The following is a 26,419-nucleotide window of genomic DNA, read 5'->3' as shown; positions in this document are numbered from 1 at the left end:
TTTTTCAGAGGAGGAACATGAGGCCCAGAGAGGGGAAGGGGTTGGCCTGAGGTCACACAGCATGCTGGGATGAGCTAGAGTTTGCCAAGAGAAGGTGGGATCAGTATCCATCTCCTGTTTTCTCCTGTATTGGGGTAATAGCACCCCAGTTTCCTACTGGAGAACCTCGTCTTCCCCCATCTCCGTCCATGAGGTTTGGGTGGGGTGTCTAGGACACTGCCTCCAGGGGTGGACATATGACCAAGTCTGGCTCCAGTGATTGGTCTAGGGATGCATGTGTAACTAAGCCTGCCCAATGAAACTCGATCCTGGGACTTTGGTGGCTGGGAATTATTTGTGAAAAGAGTTACAGTTTTTCCATTGGATTGAGAGTGAGCAAGTGAAAGCCTGGAGCATCAGGGGACATCATAAGAGAAAAACCTGCCTGAGAGAGATCAACATAGAGCTGGACAGTGTTTGAACCTGTGGATCCAGCCATACCTGAAATTAGACACTCTTGGGTATTTTAGTTTCATGAGCCACCACATTTTCCGTTTTTGGCTGAAAGCGGTTTGGGCTGGTTTTCCATCACTTGCACACAAAAGGTGCTGACTGACCCAGGGGAAGGGAGAAGGGAAGAGATTCCAGGCAGAGGACACAGCATGCATAGTGACCCCGAAACAGCAATGCCAAGGGATATTCGGGTAACAGGGAAAAGAAGGAGAGTCATCCCTGAGGTGAGTTTAGGAGTTTGTCAGGTGGTCAAGGTGGGAGAAGGGAGTATCTCTAGCAAAGGGAACAACCAATGTGAAAGCTTGGAGGGGGGACTAGCTAGTGAAGACTAACCATGTGCCAGGCTTGTGTCGGTGCCAAGGAACACAGAGATGAAAAAGGCAAAATCGAATCCAGCTACTCCTTAACTGCTCCAGCTAAATATGGGCTCTTCTGCTTTCAGAGTTGAGCCATCACACCTCCCTCCTTATGCCCGCTGTGCCCTGCCAGCATGCTGTCTCAGATACTCGAATGCTCTCTAATTGGTATTGGGCACCATTGGGGCCACCCAGCTTCATTTTATAGGGTGCATAGGGCATCCGTTCACATTCGGTCACATCATGAGAGTTACTCCCTTTGCAGATCTTTTTACAGTCCTTCCTTTACATCATGGAGAGTCTGTTTGATGCTAACCTGTTTCTAACACCAAATACTTGCTAATCTCCCTTTGTGAAAAAGAGAGAGCAGGTCTCAGGTTCCATACCTTTGGCACACAGTTTTATCTAGCTAGACTTTTAAAAAACTTTGTATTGAGCTATGGCATACACAAAGAAGTGCTCAGCTTGAATTTTCACAGCCGTGTAATTAGCACCGAAATGATCAGACAGGACATCACTACCTCCAGAGCTCTTTTCTCTCTTCTGTTACTTCCCTTCCTATGGGCATTACTATCCTGACTTCTATCACCGTAGATCAATATCCCTTGTTTTTGAACTTTGATCTTTTTCTATAAATTTGCCTTTTTCAGAATGTCATATAAGTGGAATCCTGCAGTGCATTGCCTTTTGAGTCCGGCTATTTTACACTCAGCATCATGTGTTCGAGATGCATTCATTTGATTGTGTGTTATCAGTACATTGTTCCTTGTTATTGCTGACTAGTATTCCATTGTATGGATGTACCACTGGTTGTTTACCTACTTACCAGCTGAGAGATATGTGGGCTGCTTCCAGATTTAGTGATTATAAGTAAAGCCATTATAAACATTTGTAAACAGGTTTTTATGTGAGCATAAATTTTTATTTATCTTGGGGAAATTTCTAGGAGTAGAATTGCTGGGTCATACGGTAACCATATGTTTGACTTAATCAGAAACTGCTGAACTGTTTTCCAAAGTGTCTGCACATTTTACATTCCCACCAGCAATGCATCAAAGTTTCAGTTGCTTCCCATCCTTGTCAGCACTTGGTATTGTCAGTTTTTAAAAAAATTTTAGTCATTCTAATAGGTGTACACACTGGTATGTCATTGTGGTGTTAATTTGCCTTTCCCTAATGACTAATGATGTTGAGCATCTTTTTAATGTGCTTATTTGCCATCTCTGTAGTTTCTTTGGTGTAGTGTCTGTTCAAACTTTTTGTCCATTTAAAAAATCAGATTGTTTTCTTATTAATGGGTTTGGAGAGTTGTTTATATACTCTGGATACGAGTCAGTCCTTTGTAGATATGTGATTTGCAAATACTTCCTCCCAGCCTGTGGCGTGTCTTTTTGTTCTCTTAACAGGCAGACTTTAATAACATTGTTTTATTTTCATTGTGATGGTTCTTCTGGTTTTCTTTCATTTGTGGCAAGTATTCTTTGTTGTTTTTCAAATCTAGTGATCATATCAAATGTTTCCTTTTAAAATAAATTTATTTAGATAAAAAGGTAAGTCAACTTGAAGAAAAATATTAAGCAATAGTAGAAATAGTGGAAAGCAGACTGCACAAAAATCATGAAGTCAGGTACTTGAATAACCAAAGTGTGGACAGCTCCAATTCATTCCATCAACAAATATGGATTGAGCACCTACTATGTGCCAAGCTCTGTGTTAGGTGCTGGGACACAGAGATGAACAGAGGAAGAGTTTCTGCCATTTTGGTGATGGTTTCTCTCCAGTGAGCTCCTCTTTATCCTTCAAAAGCCAGCTTGAATGACCCTTTCTTTGTCCAGCGTTCCCTGGCGCACTCACCACACCATATTACAATTTTCTGTTTCTGTGAGCATCTTCCTGGGTAGGGGATGTGTCTGGCAGCCTCTGAGCGGGTTGCATAGAGCCTGGTGCTTAGGTTCTCAATAAATAGCATCTCATGAAGTAGACGCTATTAGGAGATGCCAAAGATGGGATTGCTGATTCGATTGGTTGAAATCAGCCAGCTCCACCCAGGTGCAGTGGCCTGAAGCCCCTCCCTGCTGCAGTCTGGGCTGGCACTATGCAAACCAAGCTCATTCTCCTTGGCCTCCCCTTCCACTAACAAAGACACCAAGAGAAAAAGCCTCTCAAATCCAATGCCTTCAGCTCCCCTTTTTGCTCCCCATCCAGTGCCCATGGATGCCTTCCCTGGTACTCATTGATCCCACAAATGCTTGCCAGGCATCTCTTTGCTCTGACTTGGCCCCATTGGCCACTTCACCCTGGCCCCGCCCCCCTCCCTCTTGCTCCTCCACTCCAGCACAGCAGCCTGCTTCTGTTCCTCCAACAAACTGAGCTCATTCCCACCCCCCGGGCCTTTGCACTTGCTGTTCCCTCTATCTGGGACCCTCTTTTTCTAGCTCTTTGTGTGATTGGCTCCTTCTCCACATTCAGTTCTGAGCTTAAACTACTCCCTCCCCAGAGGCCCTCCCAGGCCATACTATCAAAAGCCTCCCTGGTTTATACTTTTTATCCTACAATTCTGTTTATTTTCTTTGTAGCACCAAGGACCCTCATTTCAGAGTTTATTTGTGTGTTCACTTGTTTCTTGTCTGTGTCCCCCGCTGGAGCGTCAGTACTGTGAGGGATTTTGATCTGTCCTTCTCTGTCTTCCCTGTGCCTGGCACAGTGCCCAGTGCATAGTAGATGCTCAATAAACATTTGCTGAATGAATGAATGATGTCTCCTTTCTCAAGATGCATTCAAAGCAAAGTTAAGCCCCTCAGTCCATATATCAGACTAATGGCTCTCTGGGCTCCTTCAAGGTGGGACCGCATGTCTTCTTCCTGGCCCACATCTGGCCCCTGTGGCTGGCCCAGTGCTCATTGCTGCCTACCAGGTCCCCCAGGCTTGTGTCCTGCCAGCTGCCCAGCCTGGGGGGCTGTTCCACCATCCTTGGAAGTCATTCCCCAGGACCTCACCCACTATGGGCCGTGGAAGGGGCTGGAGATAGCTATGTGGGCTCCAGGGACCCTGCATGGAATCCCATCAGCTCACCATGAGAGTCATTTCAGCTCCCTTTCTGTCCTCCTGGTTCTGCCATGGCAAAGGCAAGGCTCCCCTTGAGGCCTGTGTGTCCTTATCATCTTCCTACTACCTGTTCATTTGTTTTAAGAAACACAGAGCAGACCCCAATGCCAAGCCATCAGCAACAGTTATATCTGACTTTGTTTCACTTCTTTGTATAATTTGCTGAATATATTCAATTTACAGTAAGTGCCTTAGGTTGGGTTCCCCTAGAAGCAGATCCCTAAGAAAATAATTCAAAGGCAAGTGGTTTATTTGGGATGTGATCCCAGAAAACACCGGTAGGGGTGTGGGGAAGTGGGACTAGGAAGGGAGGGCCTCCAATGCAGAGAGTATTATCAAGCAAGTAAGCACTGTGGGCACCCGCAGCTCAGTGTGCTGTGGAGTTCTGAGAAACGGTATAGAAGGTGCAGATAACCTCGGGGCTATCCAATGGGGGTAGGGTGGGGGGGCGTGGCCAGGGAGCTGAGGAACCTATACATCTGCTCCTGCCGGTCCTTAGTAGGAGGCAGCTCCCTGGAGTGTTAATTCCTAGCACTTCAGCCTCCTGCAGGAGGGCAGCGCCAGCAGGTAAAGGGGCAGGTGCTGGCAGCTGGAATTTGGTCTGTGTTCATGGAAAGTAAGCAGGAAGGGAGATGGGCGAGGCACCGAGAGCAAATGCCTCATACTTGATACTGGTCTCTCATTTAAAGCAGAGATAAAATGTTTCCTTTAAAATGAAGTTTAAATAAAAATTTAAAAAGTGAGTTGACTTTACACTGCTATATTTAACATAGATAACCAACAAGGACCTACTGTATAGCACAGGGAACACTGCTCAATATTCTGTAATAACTTAAATGGGAAAAGAATTTGAAAAAGAATAGATACATGTATATGTATAACTGAATCACTTTGCTGTACACCTGAAACTAACGCAAAATTGTTGATCAACTATGCTCCAATATAAAACAAAAAATTTTTAAAAAAAGTGAGTTGTTTTAAAGAAAAAGAGTAAATCGTGTACAGGGGATACGTGAATGTGGCAAACTCTGCTACTTTTAAGGGCATTCAAAGCCTTTAACAAGCAGACGCGTCTCCTCGGTGACCCACCAGGATGGGGATGCAGAGACCACCCCCTCCTCCCAGCACACCGACCTCAACACTGCCCTGGATTCCTGGGAATCTTGGAAATGGGCCATGATGCTTGAAGCCCTTTTGACTTGGGGTCTGTCACTTAACATCTCTAGGCCTGTCTGTTAAAAGGGTAGGTTCTAGGGACTTCCCTGGCGGTCCAGTGGTAAGACTTTGCCTTCTAATGCAGGGTGTACGGGTTTGATCCCTGGTCGGGGAGCTAAGATCCCACATGCCTTGTGGCCAAAAAAAAAAAAAAAAAAAAAACCCAAAACATAAAACAGAAACAATATTGTAACAAATTCAATAAAGAGTTAAAAAAAAGGTGGGGGGATAAGTTCTAAAGTCAGGTGAAAGAGTAAATGTGTGAAAACAGCCAAGACAATTCTGCAAAAGAGGAACTAAGAGGGAAGACTTGTTCGTCCAGACATTAGAATCTATGGCAGAGGTATAAAAAATAAAGCTGTATGGTATTGGCATAGAAGTGGGCAGATACATTATTTAAGGGAATAGAATAGAGCCCAGAAATTAGCCCAGGTGTCACCTGTCCTGCCTAATGGATGTGAAAGGGTTTGGGAAAAGGGGAGACATCAGTGAGCGTGGAATTCTCTGGATTGGGCCTGGGCTGGGGCAGTGGCTTCCCAGCAGGCTCCCGTCTTTGGCCTTTCCCTCAGGTCCACCTGCCAAGGCACTGGGAAGATTCACCCTCATGGACCACATGCTCCCCATGTCTACCCTGGGAATCTCAAAAGCCTCCAGGACGTTGCTCCCTTTGCAGTTCTCTTTGATTCTTCTGATTAACCCACGGAGAAAGCCACACGTGGGTGTTGGCAGGCCTTTAACATCTGTCCAAAGCTTGCTCATCCCTCATTATGCGTTATGAAGCTGAGCAGACCTCAGCCCAGAGCTCTCAGCTGGCCACAGAATCCAGCTAGACTTTAATAATATTTTTTTGTGATCATTGCTTTTAAGGTTACTTTCCATCTGTAGAAACGATTACTTGTTTTCTCTTTCTGGTAACAGTATACATTTTCCTTTAAAAATTATTTTACTGACACATGCTACAATGAGAATGAACCTCCAAAACATTATGCTAAGTGAAAGAATTCAGACATGAAGGTCACTTTCTGTACGATTCCCTATGAAATATCTGGAATAGATAACTCCATAGAGACAGAAAGCAGATTGGTGGTTGCCGGGGACTTGGGTGGAGGAATAGGGAGTGGGGAGCAACTGCTTAATGGGTACGGGGGTCTCCTTTTGGGGTAATGAAATGTTTTGCAACTAGTTAGAGGTGGTGGTTTGCACAACACTGCGAATACCATTGTGAATACCAAATGTCACTGAATTATTCACTTTAAAATGGTTAATTTGATGTTACGTGAATTTCACCTCAGTAAATGATTTTTAAAAAACCAACCAAGCAAACAAAAAAATTAATTAACTTAATAAAAAGTATGAATGGCTTTAAAGATGACTTTTAAGCGAGGTTCAGGAGACACTGGCTAAAAGAACCGGTCTCACCTCCAGGCCTTGGCTCATGCCTTGCCCAGGTCTGGAATGCCCCCTCTGCTCACTGACGGAATCCTGCCCATCGCTGGGAACCTAGGCCTAGTATCAGCTCTGTAGGAAGCCCTCCCTGATTACACAGGCCCATCGGGGACCCAGAGCGGTCGGGTGGGCCCAGTCCTGCAGCTTTTCAGACCTTGGTGCGAATCTTATTCGTGGGGAGGAGTCTCTTAACTTTGGACATGTTATTTAACCTCCCCAAGAGGGCCTCAGTTTCCTCATCTGTAAAAATGGGGGTTCATGATCATTCTAATGTCACAAGGTTGAGTTACTACATAGAAAGCCAGCAGACAGGGCCAGATGCAGAGTGGGTACCCTTGATTCACACCTGGCTTTGAGCACCGATCACATCATATTGATTTATTTGCCTCTTGTTTCCTGGACTGTAAGCAAGGTCTCAGTCTTTGTGATCTCTGTATCCACAGTTCCCACACAGGGCTCACGTAGTAAGTCCCCAAGAAGGGTGTGTTGACTGACACCCAGAGGAATTCCTAGAATGCCGCTTCCTCTCTCCACCTTCAGTGTCCCCACCCTGTCCAGCCCCCTTCATCACTCACCTGGACCATTGCAGGTCACCTGGCTTCTGTCCTCTACTCCCCACCCACAATCCATTCTCTACACCCAGCCAGAGGACCTCATTAGAGCCTAAGTCAGATCCTGTCCCTCCCCTGCTCAGAACTTTCTCAGGGCTCCCACCTCACTCAGAGTAAAAACTGAAGTCCTCCCCGTGGCCCACAAGGCCCTGCATGATCTACCTCCCCCCCCCACTTCCGCCATCACTTCTCTGTCCTCATCTCCCTCTACTGTCCCCCTCCAGCCATGACAGTCTCCTCCCTGTTGCTCTAAAACTCCAGGCCTCCACCTTTGGACCTTTGCACCCGCTATTCCCTTTACCGAGGACACTCTTCCCCAGATATCACCCACTGCTCACTTCCTCCCCTCCTTCAGACCTTGGTTCAAATATTCCCTGTTCAGGGAGGTTTTCCCTGACTTCCTGGACCTCACTGGACTCCAAAACTCTTTTTCTCCCCTAGGAAAGGCCCTTGGCTGGGATCCTGGGCCCCGCCCCACATCTCGGGAGAGGAGAGGCTCCCAGGCCTCTCTCTGGACTTGGGGCCTGGGGTTAGCCGTGGAAGCAGGCGGCACCCAACTGTTCCTGGTGCAGAGGCCTTTGCCCGCCCGCCCTCTGGGGGGTGGGGGCACCCTGCCCGGCTTGCACAGGCTTCCAGGGTGCAGGTGGGAAAGTCCCACGTCCTTCTCCGCTTACCTGACTCGGGCTGACTCAGACCCTCACGCCTGGCCAGAGGGAGCCGCAGCCCCGCCCAGCCCCTTGATGGGAAACAGCGCTGCTAGGGCCTGGCTGGGCCAAGCACTGACTCACCTCGCCCCCCGCCCCCCCCAGCCTCCACCACTGAGAGTCACGCCTCCCTCCTGCCAAAGGCGCTCCAGCTTTGCTCCCGGGGAGCTTTTCCCTCTGCGCCTTTGCCCAAGCTGTGCCTTGGCTGGCAGTGCCCTTCTGTCTAGAGCCTTCTGTTCCTTCAAGCCCAGCCTGAGGGCCATCTTCTGGGGGGAAACGTCAGAGATTGCTCTGGCCAGAAGGGCAAAGGGGCAAAGGGGAGAGGTGATAATAATAATAATAGTAATAATAATAACTATTATACAGTAATAATAGTAACTAGCCATGCTTACCATGTGCCAGGCACTGTCCTAAACACTTCATTGTATTCATTCATTCAACCCTCACAATAATCTTATGAGGTAGGGACTTTCATTTTCCCAAGGCACAGAGTGGTTACCAGCTGGTAAATGGGAGAAGAGGGATTTGAATCTAGGCAGTCTGGATGTCACACCACCTTTCTCATCTCCCAGACCTGGAGAACCAAGTGGAGACCGCTGAGGGAGCTGGGCAAGGAGGAGATCCAAGTTCTGGGTTCTGTCTCAGCACCCCTCACCCACAGTGGGAACCAGCCCCTCTCTTCAGGGTACAGGCTGGTCTCTGGTCCCTCCATCAAGGTGAATCCTCAGAACACAGGGTCTGGGCAATCCACCAACAGTGGCGGAAAGGGAATTTACATGTACAGAACAGGGACCACGGCCTGGACGCTTAACCCGTTAACCTCCCAGCAACCCTGTGAACTGGGGACAGTTACCAGCATCCATTTTATAGAGGAGGAGAATAAGGCCCAGAGAGTAACGGGATTTGCTCAAGGTCACAGAGCTAGGATATGGCAGAAGCCAGATTTAAACCCAGGGTTGTTCTGACACCACAAGGCCAGAGTCCCTTCTACTGAGTGGTGACCTAGCATCTCAGTGAAGAACAGGGCAGGGCCCAGATGTCAGAAAGAGCCTGGAACTTGAGTTCACATTACCCTCTCCCTCCAGCATTCCACTAAAACCTCCACCCACCCATTCATTCATCTATCCATCCACCCATCCATCCTTCCATTCAGTTATCCATCCACCCACGCTTCCTTCTATCCATCCATCCACCTAGTCATCTACCCACTCATCTACCATCCAAACATCTATCCATCTATCCTTCCATTCTTCTGTCTGTCCCTTCCATTCACCCTCCATCCATCCATCCACACTTCCATCCACCTATCCTTCTATCCATTTTTTCTATCCCTTTCACCTTCTGTCTATCTGTCCGTCTATTCATCTATCTATATGTCATCTTAAACATTATCTATCTATCCGTCACCCATACATTCTTCTATACATTCATCCATTCATCCATCCACCCATCTATACATCCGTTCATCCATACATTCCACAGATGTTTATTTAACTGATGGCGGCTGTGTCCAAGCCTTCAGATCACTGTGCCTTGAGCCAGGAGAAGCATACCTAATTAGGTTTCTGTTTATTTGCTGTTCCAGGAAAGCTAATTGTGGGGTTTGTAAACAGCCCTTTGATGGCTGGAGAGTTACTTAAGAGGACAGTTAAATAAACAACCGCTGGGTGGAAACAGTCAGTGCTGGTACACGGCGGGTCCAGGATCATGACCTGCCTTGCACAGCAGGAGGAGGGCTGAGGTCCAGACAGTGTGGAGGCTTTGGGGTCAGAAAGGAAGTCAGAATAATGGGAACAGTGGCAATAACATCTACCATGTGTGGAATGCCTACTGTATGCCAGATGCTGTGCTAAGCACAGCCCTTACAGCAACTTCATGTGATGGAAACAATTATGATCCCATTTATGGATGTGGAGACTGAGATTTGGGGAGGGGAAGCCATGTGCTCAAGGCCATAGATCTGGGAAGTAGCACCGTCAGGACATCAATCTGTCTGCATATAACAGTGATGATAATAATAGCAAATAATTATATAGCACTCACTATATTCTAAGGCACTGTTCTAAGAATCTCACTAAATACACCACCCCATGAGGTCAGTACTATCATCACTCCCATTTTACAGATGAGGAAATTGAGGTTGAGAGGGCTAAAGTAATATGCAAAGATTACTCAGGTAGAAAGCAGCAGAATTAAAAAAAAAAAAAATATCTGGACCCAAAGTCCTACTCTGAACCATGTTATGCAGTGGATTGTACCTTCTATGCATTTAACTTAGAAAGATCCAGCCATACACAACTGGCCAAACACTTTTTAAAATCATTTTTTCATTTTTCTGTTTTCTATATCTAAAAATACTTTGAAACTATAACTTGTAATGTCTTTTTAATTACTTATCTCAGGGGTCAGTAAACTTTTCCTATAAAGATATCAGATAATAAATGTTTTAGGCTTTGTGGGCCATGTGGTCTCTGTTGCAACTATTCAGCTCTGCTGTGGTAGCTGGAAAGCAGCTGCAGACAATATGAAACTAATGGGTGTGGCTGTGTGCCAATAAAACTTTATTTACAAAAACAGGTGGAGGGCCAGATTTGGCCCAAGGGCTGTAGTGCTGACTGTGCATTTTATATATATCTGTATTCACCAAACCATGTTCTCTTGCCTTTTCATGAACAACAAAGGATTTTCAAGGATACTTTCAACCATTGCTCAGTTTCACCTCCAGACCTTTTGCTCACACATGCCCTATACATCGTTTACCCCTTTGCCCGCCAGTGGCAGCTTCTGAAGGAATTTGCAAATTCCTTGCATTAATCTAATTCCTTTATTCACATAGTCAATAAATGAATGACACTCATGAGAGGTGCTCAGTGACACTCATGACTTCCCACCAGCAACCCTGAGAGTGCTAAGAGCCCTGGGAATTACTCTTCTCTATACAAGTTCTGTAAACTTCTGGCTTGAAAAAAAAGTTGTAAAGTAAAAGTTAAGTAGTTCTATGGCTGCGGCTCTAATACTATTTCCTATTGGTGACAAGAACAAGGAAATGAAAGGAGGACTGGTAGAGATATTACAAAATGTCCTCAGGGCTAGTGGGAACAAAATGGGGTAAGGTCAGGAAGATCCCCTTTCCTCTTTATCCCCACCCCCTTCGCCTCAGGGTTGATTTCCCAGACTCAGAAAAGTTGTGAGCCTGGGGAAACAGCATGTGTTCACTTCTGAATTAAAAGACAGATGACAACCTGGGTAAAAATATTTGCAACATAAATGTAGACAAATGATTTATTTCCATAATATCTAAAGAATCCTTGCAGAGCAATAAGAAAAAAAAACCCAGCCCACTAGAATAACAGGATAGTAGATGGGAACAGGCAATTTGTGGAAAGAGAACCACATACGGCAAGATGTCCAACCTTGCTGGTAATCAGGCAAATACAAACTAAAGAAAAAAAAAAATTAGATAACATTTTCGACTCCTCCGTTTGTCAAAAATAAAAGATTGATAATGTAATGTATACAGGAGACTGTGAGGAAATGGCCACACTCATATTCTGCTGGTCTAAGTATGAATTGGAACAGCCTCTCAGGAAGACAGTTTTACAGTATCCAGTAAAACTGTAAATTCATATTTTCTAGAACTCAGCAATTCCATTGTTTGGCGTCTCCCTTAGAGAAATATCGGGCACAAGGAGTATGTGCCAAGATGGTTACTGGAAACAACCTAAATATCCATCAATTGAGGAAGGGTTAAACACCTTGCAGTGGTCTAAGGACCCCCCATCTTTTGAGGCAGAACCTGCCCACCTCCACCATTGATGCTGAACCTGCTAGATGCTCGTGCTACGCAGCCCCCCTTGTAGCTGGGGGTGGTCACATGACCTGGGCTCCACCAATCAGACACACCTACCTAAACTTGGAATAAGGGATAGTCCAGAGGCAGCAGAGATGTCTTACCCAACCCAGTCCTGTGGTATGATTTGGGGCACTGTCCCTGCTGACTTTGAAATCTGGTTCTCCAACCCTCTCAGACTTCCCCAACCCCTCATTTTAATTTGAACCTTTTACTCAAGTGTAGAATACTACAGAAAAATGCACAGGTCATAAGTGATAATTTGATGAATCTTCATAAGTGAGCACACCTGTGTAACCAGCCCCACATCAAGAAACAGAACATTCCACTCCCCCAGAAGCTCCCCTTGTGCCCTCTGCCAGTCACGACTTTCCCAAGGGTAACCAAGGGTAGTGTGTCTGTTACTAGTCCTTTACTTAAATGGAATCAAATGGTACGTGTTTGTGTTTGGCTCCATCTCTTAATGTTAATGTCTTCAAGATCCATCTGTGTTGTGCATGTGGTTGCAGATCATTCATTCTTATTGCTGGGCAATATGCCATTGTCTGGATGTGGCTCAGTTGATTCATTCACTCTACTACTGATGGGCATGTGGGTATTTTCTAGGTAGAGGCTATTTATGAATAAGGCTGCTGTGAACATTCTTGTGCACATCTTCTGTGGAACATCTGTCTGCACTGCTGTTGAGTTTAGACCTATTGCTGGGTCATACGGTTAGTGCATGTCTCGTTTTATTAGAAATCACCAGCTTTCCAAAGTGTCTGCACCATTTTGTGTTCCTACCAGCCACATATGAGTTTCTTCTAGATGTTCCACCTCCTCATCAACTCTTGGTATGTTCCATTTTTTTCATTTTAGCCATCCTAGTGGGTGTATAGTGGTCTCCCGCTGTGGTTTTAATTTGCATTTCCCTGATGATCAATGATGTTAAGCCCCTTTGTGTGTTTACTGGTCATTTGGCATCTCCCTTTGTGAAATGCCTGCTCAACTCTTTGCCCTTTTTGTCAATGGATTGATTGTCCTTTTGTCCCTAAAGTACTTTTAATAGACTCTGTTTCTGTTTAAATTACTGTATCAGGCAGGGTTCTGCAGGGAAACAAAATCAATAGATTATCTATCTGTCTATCTATCATCTAGTTTTAGGAATTGGCTCATGCAATTGTGGAGGCTGGCACGTCTGAAATTTGTAGGGCAGGCTGGCAGGCCGCAAACTCAGGTAGGATTTCTATGTTACAATTTGGAGGCAGAATTCCTTCTTCTCCAGGAAACCTCAGTTTTCACTCTCAAGGCCTTTAACTGACTGGCCCACCCACATTATCGAGGATACTTTCCTTTACTTAAGGTCAACTGAGTGTAGATGTTAATCACATCTACAGAATACCTTCACAGCAACACTGAGACTAATGTTTGACCAAACAACTGGGCACAATAACCTAACTAAGTTGACACGTAAAATTTAACCTTTCAATTACTCAGAGTTGTTTACGTTGTTTGCAACTTGGAGCCCAATCTAATCCACCATTTACATAAACACACACACACACATGCACGCATGCATGCACACACACAATATCAACAGCAGTGTTATGCATTTCTACGTGTGTACGTGCACAAGAATAAGTCTGGGAGGATATGGCCAAACCTGTTACATGACCACCTCAGGGAGTGTCCAGGATGGAGGTCAAAGGGAATTTTAACCATAAGCTGTAACAGTAAAGAAAATTTTAAAGAGTATAATAATGTTAATTATGTAATTAAAGTTAATTTTTAAGTGGGAAAACTTTTTTCAAAAAATAAAGGAATCATTAAGTTCCCATTATTCATTCATCAATTATTGACTCAGCACCTGCTATGTGCTCGTTGCTGGAGATACAGTGGATAAGATGGGCAGCCTCTATCCTTGTGGAGCTGACATCATAGTGGAGGAATCAGGCAGTAAAGAAGCAAACAAAGAACTTAGCAGGTAATTTCAGAGAGTGTTAAGGAGTATTCTGAAGAAAAGTGAACCAGTGTAGAGACAAAGAACAAATGGGGACGTGGGGCTGTGTTGGATTGATGGTCAGAGAAGGCCTCTCTGAGGTGACATTTGAGCTGAGTCCTGAAGGAGGAGAAGGAGCTGGCTTTAGAAGGAGCATACCAGGTGGCCAAGTCAGCAAGTGCAAAGGTTCTGAGGTAGGAATGGATCAGATGAAGTGGGATGAGAACCCGAGCAGTGCTTTTGGAAAGTGAGGCCTCGAGAGGGAACAGGATAGCTTAAGGGCACCGCACTGGACACAGTGGAGCCAGGTGGGAGCCTCTGCTGCCTGTCCCAAGATGAGTTTTGTGCTGGTGCTGAGCTGCCTGTCTAGGGTGGAGGCCTCTGAGCTGCTTGAAGGGCTTTATCCACACTCCTCTCCAGCAAGCCCTCTGTGATTAGAACGGAGCACTGGAGACACAGCCCCCAGGCTTGTGTCAGCCTCGCCCTGCCAGCCAAGGCCAGCAGCACTGCAGAGAGTCATCTGAGGGCTTCATACTCTTTGCCTCTGAGCTGGAGGGTCAGCAAAATCTACCATCACTGTCTTACCTAATTATAATATAACAGGGGCGAGGGAAGGTGCCCCAAATAGATGCTTTCCCTGAACCATCCCAGCAACTCCTGGTAAAAGCCCTGGCGGGGGGGGGGGGGTATTATTATTCCCATTTTATGGCTGGGAACACTGAGGCTCAGAGAGATTAAATACCCTGACTCCAGGGCCTGCGTTCTTCACCCTTACAGTCTAGATTCTGCTCCTCTAGCTCTCAAGGCAAGAGCAAGGCCATCTTTTTTTAAATGACAAAGCCCCAGATGGGAAAGGACAATCCCATCTAGGCTTTCATTATATAGATGGAAATTCCAAGGTTTGGAGAGAAAAAGGAACCATCCCCTGACTATACAGAGCCAGAGCTGGAGCTGGGTCTCCCTGCTCCCAGGGCCCTTTCAGCTTTACCCCCTTCTTCCCTTCCACCTTCCTTCCCTCTTTTAGTGATGGCTTGACTGGCCTCTAGGCTGTTGCTCCAATATGCCAATCTCAATCCTGCCTCAGGGCCTTTGCACTTGCTGTTCTCCTACCAGATCTGGTCTGTCACTTCTTTTTTGCCTTCCTTGACCACTGCATTGACAGTAGTTCTGCACTCACTCTTCCTATTTTGATTTATTTTTCTGCCAAGTATTTTTTACCCTCTGTCATTATATTAAATACTTATATTATTGTTTATTGTCCATCTCCCTGCCTAGAAGATCAGCCCCTTGAGGACAGGGACTTTATTCACAGCTGTTTCCCCAGTGCCTAACCCAGGGCCTGGGCTCCCATAATGCTCAGTATGTGCTTGTGGAATGGATGGGCAGGTAGATCGATGGATGATGGATGTATGGATTGGTGGGTGGATGGGTGGGTGATAGATGGATGGATGGATGGATGGATAGATAGATAGGTGGGTGGTGGATGGAAGAATGGATGGGTGGATGGGTGGACAATTCTCCCAACATCACTGCTCAACCCTGGGCTCTGGGTCTCACACTTAGCTCTTCTGACTTGCCTCCTTTGGCTCCAGGCCTGAGCAGGCAGCTCTGGGGGCTTCCGCAGGATCAGGCAGGAGTTGCTGTTTCTCATTCTCCTCTGAGGCTGGGCAAACAAAGGCCTTTGTTCTCCCTCCCCTGCCTGGCCCCTCTACAGCCCAGGGTGGGAATTTGTTGGCAAGTTAGTAACATAACTTTGCCGCCACTTAATTTTGAGGCTTAACCTGTCAAGCTGGGCCCATGGGCTCCTATGGTCCATACTGGAGCTGGGCATAATGGGGGTGTGATGGGGGTCATGGTGGCCAAAGCACAGAGATGATTCCTACGTGGATGAACCTCAGAGTCTTCTGGAGAGGTTGATTTTTAGAGGTTGGGGGGGGAGTTACAAGATGAAGTTAGCTCTGGGCTCTCTATAGACAGCTTGGGACAGTGTTTCTTCTTGTCCCCTAGAGTTGTCCCCACAGGGCGGAGGGGCAAGAGAAGGGAACCTCACTTAGTGCTACAGTGGTCTCGTGAGGGTGGTGCCATCATAATCCCCATTGCACAGAGGAGGAAACTGAGGCCCAGAGAGACTAGTTAGCACGCCCAGTTGAAAGCCAGACTGGATGGGCAGTCATTACCCAGCTGGACTGTCTCTGCCAATCAAAGACAGTGGCCTTTGACCAGTCTCCTCCTGCCTTTGGCCAGGTGAGAATTGGATGTTATTCAAATGAACTCCAAGGCCAGTGGATCATGGAAGCAGTGATTGGAGAATCTGGCACCCTCAAGCCTGACAACCTCACCAGAACATCCTTGAGGAATCTGAATAATCAGCTCATTTCCCTGCCTTCTCTGGAGCCCAGGTCCCACAGCCTGAGCAGAGAACTTGGGAAGAGGTCCGAGACCTTGATGTGGCAGTTGAGGCCCACATGGCTGCTCTCTACCTTCAACCTCTTCTCCAAATTCCACCCTGTGCATCGAGCTGTTGGGAACTGTCTGCACGTACCACGTGGTTTCCTGCCTCTGCCTTTGCCCATGCTGTCTCCTCCATTGAGGATGTTGTCTTGGTCTGAGTTTTTCCAGAAACAGACCCTGAGACAGGATTCAAGTGCAAGGAGTATATTTGGGAAGAGATACCAGGAAGTGCTCATAGCAGGGTGGATGAGTGAGACAGGGAAGGAAGCAAATAAAACACGTGGTTATCAAGCCAGTCACCATTGTGGGTAACTGGATCTCAAACTCACCCAGGGAGCCAGTGTAGAACATGGACCCCAGAGTTATTCCAACCCAGGAGAGAGGAAATCAGCCATGTATTTTCCAACTCCCCATCAGTGGTCAGCTGAGGGCTAATTCCAGGGGCATCAACTTTCTGGAACTTCTGGCTATGCACATGCCCACAGCCAAACCAAAGCTCTCAAGTAGAGAGAGTAAACGTAGGTATTTGCAATGAGCAGGAGCGAGCATCTAGGGGATGTGAGTGTGCACCAACAGCATTTGGGACAAATGTTTATTGGTTCCTGATCTTTTCCCAGCAGACTCCTATTCATCCTTTAAAACCCATCCTTCATTCCCCCAGGGAAGACTTCCCTGACCCTCTTAAATCAGCCAATCACTTCACACCATTCCTTGCGTGCACTTTTAACATTTGCATTTATCACAGTGGATTGTGATTACCCTTTTATACCTCTGCCTGCCTCACCAGGGAGTGAACAACTTGAGGCAGGGGCTTCATCTTGGGATGTAGAACATGCTGCTTGGTGTCACGAAGTCCTGAGTTCCACTCTCCTGGCCGCTCTGAAGCTAACGCTTGTCACCATATCTGCATCCCCAGGACCTGGCTGTTATTGGGCCCTCAGTAAATGTACTGGCAAAGGGATTGAAATTACATTTTTAGCTCACTGACATTTCTTCTTTCCCCTGAAGTTTCCTGGTATCTTGATTATAGAGAGGTTGGTTAAGCCAGTGGGTCTCAATCCTTATTATTCCTCCTCAGAATTACCTGGAGAGCATTTAGAAAACTTCGGGGGCTGAGGCCCCACCCCAGAGATTCAGATTCAGTCATTGGAGCTACTGGGTTAAACTTTAACGATAATAGGAAGCCTCAGAGAAATTCCCCCCACTTCGGGGGTATTCATGGAGAGAGTTCATCACAATGTCAGACGTGAAGGTGGAGGGGGCGGGGTGCAACCTGAAGTCTGTGCTGGAAGAGGGGACACGAGAAATGGGGAGGATGCCGAAATTAGACATTAGAAGCAATGAACTAGATATATATGCAGCCATATGGTTAGAGCTGGAAAACAAACATATCACGGAGTAAAAAAAGGGAAAAAAGCAGACCGATGGTTTATCACTGTATGATGTGTATTTACTCAGATCCACAATGAGACTGTGCTGTCCCAGAGGTGCAGGTTCTTAAACCTGCCCACTAGAATCACCTGGTAACCTGGTGTCCACCGTACCCCCCAAACCACCTCAGCAGGATCTCTGGGGTGGGTTCTAGGAACCAATATTTTAAAAATGTGAAGCCCCGGTGGAGAACCATGGAACACAGGAGTGTGATTATCTCAGCTCTATGTCCCAAAAGGGTCATTTACCCAGTAATGATGGAATGAGGGCATGCATGAGTTGAGGGCCTATTGTGTGAGAGGCACTGTGCTAGGAACTTCGAATGCATTGCCTCGCTTTAGTCTCAAATAGCCGTAGGTGGTAGGTACTTTTATAATCCCCATTTCGTAGATGGGGAAACTGAGGCACAGAGTGGTTAAAGTCAATGGCTGAGGACTCACAGCTGTTCAGCGGCAGACCAGGCTTGTACCGGGATCTGCAAGCCTGACACCAGAGCCCTTGCCCGCTCCCCTCCTGCCTCCTCCAAAGTTGCTCTTTCTGATGCCTTTTGACCCACTTGTTCAGCAACTGCAAGGAATTGATCCACTCGGTTCCGCAAGAAATTATTGTTGTTGATGTTGTTTTTCCCCCATAAGTCCCTCGTGGTCTTTTTGTTTTTTTCTTCTTTAACCTCAGCACACAGGCAAATCCCACATCGTAAAGGCTGAGTGGCTTCTGGAGGCGAGAGCTTCATTCCATGGGTCAGAGCTGCGTGGGCCATGTTTATTAGGCTTATTTTGAATTGTTTCCCCCTCCCCCTCCCCGATGAAAGGCGGAAAGTCTTAAAATTACTTCTCCCCAAAATCAGCCCTCAGAGGCACCACCCTACCCTAGAAGCTCTCTGACGGGCTTCATAAGGAGTTATTAATTATGATTTGTTTTTATAATCGTCCACTTGGAGTCTCGGATGACACATGCTCAGACTCGTCCGTCCTTTAAAAGAAGGAATCAAAGGTTCATGGAAATCAGTTATACATAACTAGTGGAATTACTTGGGCTCAGCCCTGGGTTTGCTCTGGGACCTTGGGCAAATCCCTTCCCTCTCTGGGCCTCTGTTTTTCTAGTTGTAGAAGGAATGTGGACTAACTTCTAACACAGGGTTAGGATATATATTTCCCAAACTGTGACTATGCCAGGGGTGTGTGAAATGGTTGTAGATTGTACATGGATGGGAATTTTGTAAGTTGTATTTTTTATTTGAACTTTTAAAATTTAACAGCATTATAGTATTTCATTTATAAATGTACATGTTTTTTTTCGCTGGGATGGCCACAGGGAGGAGGAGCTCTGATTCACATAGTCACTTAGGTATCCCGACTGCTGGGGCTTCTGACATGTTCAAAGTCACCCTGGGGATCAACATCCAGCCAGGCAGAGGAAATGGTGGAGAAGGTACCCATCAGCCCGGAGTAACATACATATATATTTTCCTTCACATTCCATTGGCCAGAACTAATCACATGGTTCTACCCAGATGCAAAGGCAGCTGGGAAATATAGTTCCCAGTAAATTGAGGAACAGAGCTTTGCCACCCATTTATCAAGGAATTAAAATATGATATACAATTTTCTACAAAGTGGGAGGAATCATTCTACCCAATATTAAAGTTTCCTATACAACTACAGTAATTAAGAGAGTGTAGTATTGGCAGAGGGATAGACTACAATCAATAGAATAAAAGAGAGGACTCAGAAATAGACCCATACAAATATGTCCAGCTGATTTTTTAAAAAATTATTTATTTATTTTTTGGCTGTGTTGGGTTTTCGCTGCTGCACACGGGCTTTCTCTAGTTGCGGCGAGCAGGGGCTACTCTTCGTTGCAGAGTGCGTGCTTCTCATCGCGGTGGCACGGGCTCTAGGTGCGCGGGCTTCAGTAGTTGTGGTGCACGGGCTTAGTTGCTCCGCGGCATGTGGGATCTTCCTGGACCAGGGATCGAACCCGTGTCCCCTGCATTGGCAGGTGGATTCTTAACCACTGTGCCACCAGCGAAGTCCTGTCCAGCTGATTTTTGACAAAAGTGCAAAAGCAATTCAATGGAAGGGTAACATTTTTTGGCCATGCCACGCAGCTTGCAAGATCTTAGTTCCCCTGACCAGGGATTGAACCCGGGCACTTGGCAGTGAACACGTGGAGACCCAACCACTGGACTGCTAGAGAATTCCCAGGATAACCTTTCTAATAAATAGTGCTGGAGCAACTGGACATCCATAGGCAAAAAAGAAAAAAAAGGAAAGATCCTTGACCTTGATCCAAACCTCACACCTTATAACAAAAATTAAACGGATCATGGACTTAAACGTAAAACATGAAACTATAAAACAGTTATTATTTTTTTAAAGTAGGAGAAAATCAATCTTCAGGATCTAGGGCTAGGCAAAGAACTGTTAGACCTGAATACCAAAATCACGATTCAAAAAAGGAAAAAATTGATAAATTGTACCTCATCGAAATTAAAATTTTTTGCTCTGTGAAAGGCCCTGTTAAGAGGATGAAAAGACAAACTACAGATTGGGAGAAAATATTTGAAAACCATATATCTGACAAAGGACTAGTATCCAGAATGTATCAAGAACTCTCAAAATGCAGCAATGAAAAAGAAATCCAATTAGAGAATGACAAAAGACAAGAACAGACATTTTATAGAAGAGGATACACAGACGCAAATAAACACATGAAAAGATGTTTAACGTCATTAGCCATTAGGGAAATGCAAATTAAGACCACAATGAGGTATTACTACACACCATCCAAATGACTAAAATGAAAAATGATGAGAACACTAAATGCTGGCAAAGATTGGAGAAACTGGATCACTCATGCATTCCTGGTGGGAATGTAAAATGGTACAGTATTCTGGAAAACAGTTAGGCAATTTCTTAAAAACTACCATATGACCCAGCAATTGTGCTCCTGGACATAGAAATGAAAACTTAGATTCACACAAAAACACGTATACACGTGTTCATAGCAGTTTGATTCATAATAGGCAAAGCATGGAAGCAACCCAGATGCCCTTCAATAGCGAATAGTTAAAGAAACTGGTGCATCCATACCTTGGAATTCTACTCAGCATAAAAAGGAACAAAATATTGATACATGCAACAGTTTTGATGAACCTTTAGGGAGTTATGCTGAGTAAAAAAAGTCAGTCCCAAAGGGTTACATACCACATGATTCCATTTATATAATATTCTTGAACTCACACAGTTATAGAAATGGGGAATAGATTAGTGGTTGCCCGGGGAAAGGACAGAGTTGGGGTGGGAGATGGATGGGGCTATGAAAGAACAACCTGATGGATCCTTGTGGTGATGGAAATGTTCTGCGTCTTGGCTGTATCACTGCTAGCATGTTGTTTGTGGTATAGTTTTAAAGATGTTATCATTGGGGGAAACTGAGGAGAGGGTACATGGGAATCTCTCTTTATTTCTTACAACTGCCCCTGAATCTACACTAATCTCAATATAAGAAATTTGACAAAGAATACCAATACAATTTTTTTTTCTACCCAGACACTTCTGAATATAATTGTACCTTTGGTAACATGGAGGCACTACCAGAATCTCGAACAGCGGATGTAGTGTGGTGGTTAAGTGTGTGGTTTGCAATAGCACAGGCTGGGTTCAAATCTCAGTCGACCAGACCTCTCACCTACTTGAGCCTCGGTTTCCACCCCTGCAAGTGGCTGAGTAAGGAGAGGCCCTACCTCGGGGGTTGGTGCAGGGACTCCAAGAGATGATTCGTGAATCACATAGAGCACAGGGCTCCGGTGCAGGTGCTGCTCTGTAAATTATTTGTCACTTATCAGGGCTGTGGCAGGTGGGGGAGTGGACCTCAGGGCATCCTCTGCTAGCTCTCTAGGTTGGGATGGTGACCCGCCATCCTGAGGTTTGTTTTGACTCCTTTCTCACAGGGGTGTGTACTGAACAGCTGCACTAAGGTTGGTCTGGTTAGTTCTCGTCTGCCCTCTGGACTCTGGTGCACACTTTCAAGGACCTTTCTCAATGAAGGAAGGACACAGCTGGTTCTTGTGGGCTGGGCTGCTCCAGGGGAACAACAGCCCAGGGGCTAGCCTCTCTGAGGCAGCAAAGAGAGAGAATGAAAGTAATGCTTACTGCATAACTACTGTGTGCATCATGACTTGCATGCTCCAGCTCATCAAATTCTCCCAACAATCTTGCACCATAGGTATTATTATTTCTACTTTATACAGGAGAAAGCTGAGGCTCAGAGAGGTGAATGGACTTGTCCAATGGGGTCATGCAACTAGTAGATGGTAGAGCTGAGCCCTAGTCTGATTTAAATTCAGTGTCATTTTGACTATTAATAATAACCTTACCGTTTATTCAGCATCCACTATGGCCAATTACTATGCTTAGCTCTTTACCTTGGGGTATCATCATCCCCTCCCCATTTTAGAGAAGAGGAAACAAAGATTAAGAGGGATGACTTGCCAAGATGGACAACAATTCTTGAAAAAACAGTCAACTGACAGCTCTTCCTTGTGCCCCCGACCCCACCCTCAGCTCTAGCTCAGCACGGCCGAGACCACTCAAGTTGGAGATGTAAATGCTGAGTAAGCTAAGAGTTGGTACCTTGAGATATGATGCCAAGGCTGTCTATGGGCATTTGAATGTCAGCTTTGGCTGGCCAGGGTCAGCTGAGATGGCCAGAGGTTCTCCTGGGGGCTTGGTGGGGTCGTGGGGAGCCTTGCAGAGACCCCCTCCTCCTGCCTCGGGCCTGGCAGACAACGTGGCAGTTGGAAGAGGCTCGAGGTGGCAGTGGCGGTGACAACTTCCTTTTGAGTAACAACATTTACTGAAAAGCAGTTCTGCTTTTAGCACCAGAAGTTCACCACCCTTGCAAGCAGGCGCCTAAGAATACCTCCATTCAACCCCAGTTCAGAGATGCACACAGATTCCCTTCTGCATTACCTCCAACAGAGTTTTACATTTGTTGTTGAAAGGAAACCAAATACCACAATTACTGGAGGAGGCGGGAGGGGTGTGGAGAGAGGGGTGATGCAAGGGGGGCCAGGTGGCATCAACCACAGCCCCCAAAGGCATCCATAGGCCGCCTCCGGGCAGTGGCCCAGCCCCTTGCCCTTCAGTTACTGGAAAGACATCGACAAGCTCAGAGTGAAACTGAAGCGCTGACAATTTCTCTTCTTTTTACAAGAAAAAGAAAGCGATTGTCCTTGAAGCAAGCATGACTTTGGAGGCCAGGGACTTGCCCTGGCCACTCTGCACATGTGGCCCCAGAAGCTCCAGGTCCTTGCTGGTCACCCCTCCATGAGTGCTGGGGTCCTTTGCTTGGCCCCTTTTGTCCATCACTGAAAAGCCAGTCTGCACCGGGGAGGGGATGGTCTTACATGTTAGGAGCTCACCCAGGGCCGGGTAGTTGGAGGATGGCTGGGGCGAGGAAGACGGCTTGAGTGAGGAGGAGATGTGGTGTCAGGCAGAGGCAGGAGGCTGTATAGAGCAGCTCTAAGAAGTGCCTTCTCTCCCCGCCTGGTCTGGCCTCCTGACTCGCACCAGAGCCAGGGGCAGTCGGAAATGGAAAGACTCTGGGAGTCACACGGATGTGGGTTCAAATTCCACCTGGACCATTCGCTGGCCGTGTGATCTTGGGCCAGTGATTTCACCTCTCTGAGCCTCAGTTTCCTCATCTCCGACATGGGGATAATAACAGGAAGTCAGGTCATGACCCTCCTCTGCTCAGAATCCTCACATGGCTCCCACCTCACTTGGCGGAAAAACCAAAGTCCTCCCGTGACCCACCAGGCCCTACAGAATCTTCCCTCTGCTCCCCCTCTCAACCTCATCTCTGCCTATCCTCTCTCGTTCCCTCCCCTCCAACCACACTGGGCAACTTGTTGTTCTACCAACATGCTAAATACACCCCTGCCTCAGGGCCTTTGCACTTACTGTTTCCTCTGCCTGCAGCATCCTTCCTCCAGATACCCTCCTTCACCCTATTCGGGTCTCTGTTGAAATGCCCCAGGAGGCAGCTCTGACCTCTTCTTTTAAGTTGCTGCCCATTACTCTTTATTCCTTTAACCTGCATTAATTTTTCCCCACTACTTGACATGATTTTGGGAGTTTATTACTCCCCATCCTCCAGACTATAAGCTCCAAGGGGGCAGAGTTCAGTTCTATGTTATTCTCTATTAAATCCTCAGAGCCTGGCTCGTAGCAGTTGCTCACCAAATGTTTGTTGACTGCACACGTGCAGGGTTATGTGGCAAGGGTGCAGAGTGGTACGTGTAGATTGTTCAGACCAGCAGAGTCCTTGTTCACTAAACGTTACTTCCTTTTCTTCCTTCCCAGCACCAACCATGTGCCACATGCTTGACTTCCTGTAACAAAAGGATGCCTTTTATAGATGCAGAACCAAGGCTGGGGAGCCCAAGCTCACTCAGCAGGGTGAGGCTCTGAAGTCTGGTCCATGGGACTTTCAGCCTCTTGGATGGTGGTGACAGTGTCTGATATGACCCAGGCCTGGCTGCTTTATGGTCTGGCTGAGGGAAATGGCTGGCAGGGCTGTTTAGACCCTTGAAAGGGCTGTGAGCAGAGGGGAAGCTGGCTGTGGCTTCAAGGGACATGGGACCCTGGGACTGGGGTTCACGCCCTTGCCCTGCAGTCCCGTAGTTCCCATCAAGGGGGCCCAGGGTTTGCAGAGAGGGGCTTTTCCAATTTTCTGTTTCTGGAAAGTTCTGTCCCAGGAAGGGCAGATGATGGAGGAGCTGCTGGATGCGGCTGGAGCCTCAGAGACTAGGAGACCCCGGGAGTCCTCTCTCCCCGGCACCTAGCCAGTTCCCAAAGCAGAGGGACTTTCCGGAGAAGTCTGCCTCTGGCTCCCTCCAAGCCTGCCCAAGAGACTACAAGCCAAGGCCTCCATGAGACCCAGCCCCGCCTTCATTTCCCTGTTTTTATTTCTTAGGGAGGCCAAGGAATCTGGGGGTGAACAGCCTCAACACTAGGCCTGGCGTGTGGAAATTTAAGAGCCACAGACTGGCCTGTCACAGTCCCCGGCATGTGACCGTCCACCTGCACCTCCACCCCAGGCTCTGGGTTGAGCTGGGCCTACAGCCTGTCTAGGGTGGGCGGAGCAATTGCCTGTGGATCCTGTCTAGTGCTGGGGATTTCGCCTCTGCCTATCAGAGCTGCCTCAGCTGTATGAGGATCCCCTCCCACACTGCTACAGCAAAGGGAATGCAAGTGAGACACGAGGAAGAACTGTCTTCTAACACGTTATCGTACCCAAAGGGGACCCTAAAGGTGACCACTAAACCCCTCAGCGCAGACCTTGCTGCCACCCACAGGCCACATCCAGCCCAGGAATATGTTTGGTTTGGCCCTTGATGTAATTTTTTAAAATGTGACTCAGTTACCAACATTAGAAATACCAGGAGATTTCACATAAAATCCATTTCTCTGGCTTCTCTTGAAAAATGAGACTCTCTGGCTTTGCTGGGCCCACTTTCCTGCAGGGCATAGGAAGGCCAGAGTGGGTCATGGGGCCCCTTTTAGGGCAGCACATAGTAGTAGGTGTTCTCTTCTTCACTCCAGTCCCTGCTCAGCCCACTTTTCTCAAACACATTGCCTACCAGGGCTTTGAAGTATGAGTAGGAATTCATCAGACAAAGGGGTGGAAAAGCATTCTGGGAAAGAGAAGAGCACATGTCCATGCGATTATATCTGTTCAAGATTCACTCAGTAAGTATGTATTGAATGTTTACTGTATACACTGGGGCAAACAGCAGGAAACCAAACAGATAAAAATCCCTGCCCTCCTTGAACTCATTATCTCAGACAGCAGTTCTCAGCTGGGTACTGTTTTGTCCCCCACGGACACTTGGCAGCGTTTGAGGGATTTGTGGTGTCGTAACAAACGTGGGTGGAGGGAGGGGATGCTACTGGCATCCAGTGGGTAGAGGCCAGGGGTGCTGCTGAACCAGGCCTGGCGTGCACAGGAGAGCGCTTCACGGCAAAGAATGATCTGGCCCCAAATGTCCGGCGTGCCAAGACTGAGAAACCCTGGTTTCGTGGGAGATAGTAAACCAGATGAGCCAATAAATGCATCATCTGAAGTCAGGCGGTGCTGAGAGTTTTCTGGTGAAACTAACCAGAGCGTGGCAGTGGAGATCAGGAGGTGGGTACGGCTGCCTGGGAGAGGTTCCATTTGACCAGAGACCTCAGGATGAGAAGGAGCAGGTCCTGAAAACATTGGGGTGCACCTGGCGGGGTGGCCCCAAATCGTAGTTGCTTGTGGAGCAGCACCTTCCCTCTTTCCGCGCTGCTTGTCACCACAGCCTTGCTTATGGAGCTGGGATCAGTGGTCCTGTTCCCATTTTCCAGACGAGGGACCCTGGCTGGATGTCACAAGCCCCTAAGAGGCTGACCTAGGCCACCTGACCACTCTGAGTTGGTGTCCTTGGGGTGCCTGGAGGGCACGATGGTCAGTGAATTGCCTTCTTTCACTCAGTCAGTCGACAAACATCCCTCAGGGGCCCGCCATGGCCAAGTGGGACAGAGCAACTTCAGGCTGAGGTGCTCAGCACCAGTCATGGCACATAGTAGGTACACAGAAAATATTGGTCAAATGAATGAAAGGACGGGATCAATGAGTAAACAAGCCCCCGTCCATGTAAGATAATGGATCGCAGCCAGCATTGATTGGGTGCCTACTGTGTGCCGACCCACCCGGAGCTGGAGTGGACACCAGCTTGAAGGGAG

General features: G+C 47.0%; 2 long non-coding RNA genes across 2 annotated transcripts in view; one reads left to right on the top strand and one right to left on the bottom strand.

Moving 5' to 3' along the window:
• Positions 1–26,419, top strand: part of LOC309613788 — a 176,581-nt gene that overhangs the window by 137,806 nt on the left and 12,356 nt on the right. The gene's annotated exons all lie outside the window — the stretch shown is intronic.
• Positions 19,524–26,419, bottom strand: part of LOC309613789 — a 60,767-nt gene continuing 53,871 nt past the window's right edge. The window contains exon 2 of the long non-coding RNA XR_014235878.1: positions 19,524–19,682. This is a non-coding gene — a long non-coding RNA (uncharacterized lncRNA). The remainder of the gene's footprint in view (positions 19,683–26,419) is intronic.

The sequence above is a fragment of the Balaenoptera borealis genome (genome assembly GCF_965194805.1).
Source record: "Balaenoptera borealis genome assembly, chromosome: 16".
Lineage (NCBI taxonomy): Eukaryota > Metazoa > Chordata > Mammalia > Artiodactyla > Balaenopteridae > Balaenoptera > Balaenoptera borealis.
The sequence above is the reverse complement of the archived record's forward strand: the minus strand, read 5'-3'. Positions and strand labels throughout refer to the sequence as shown.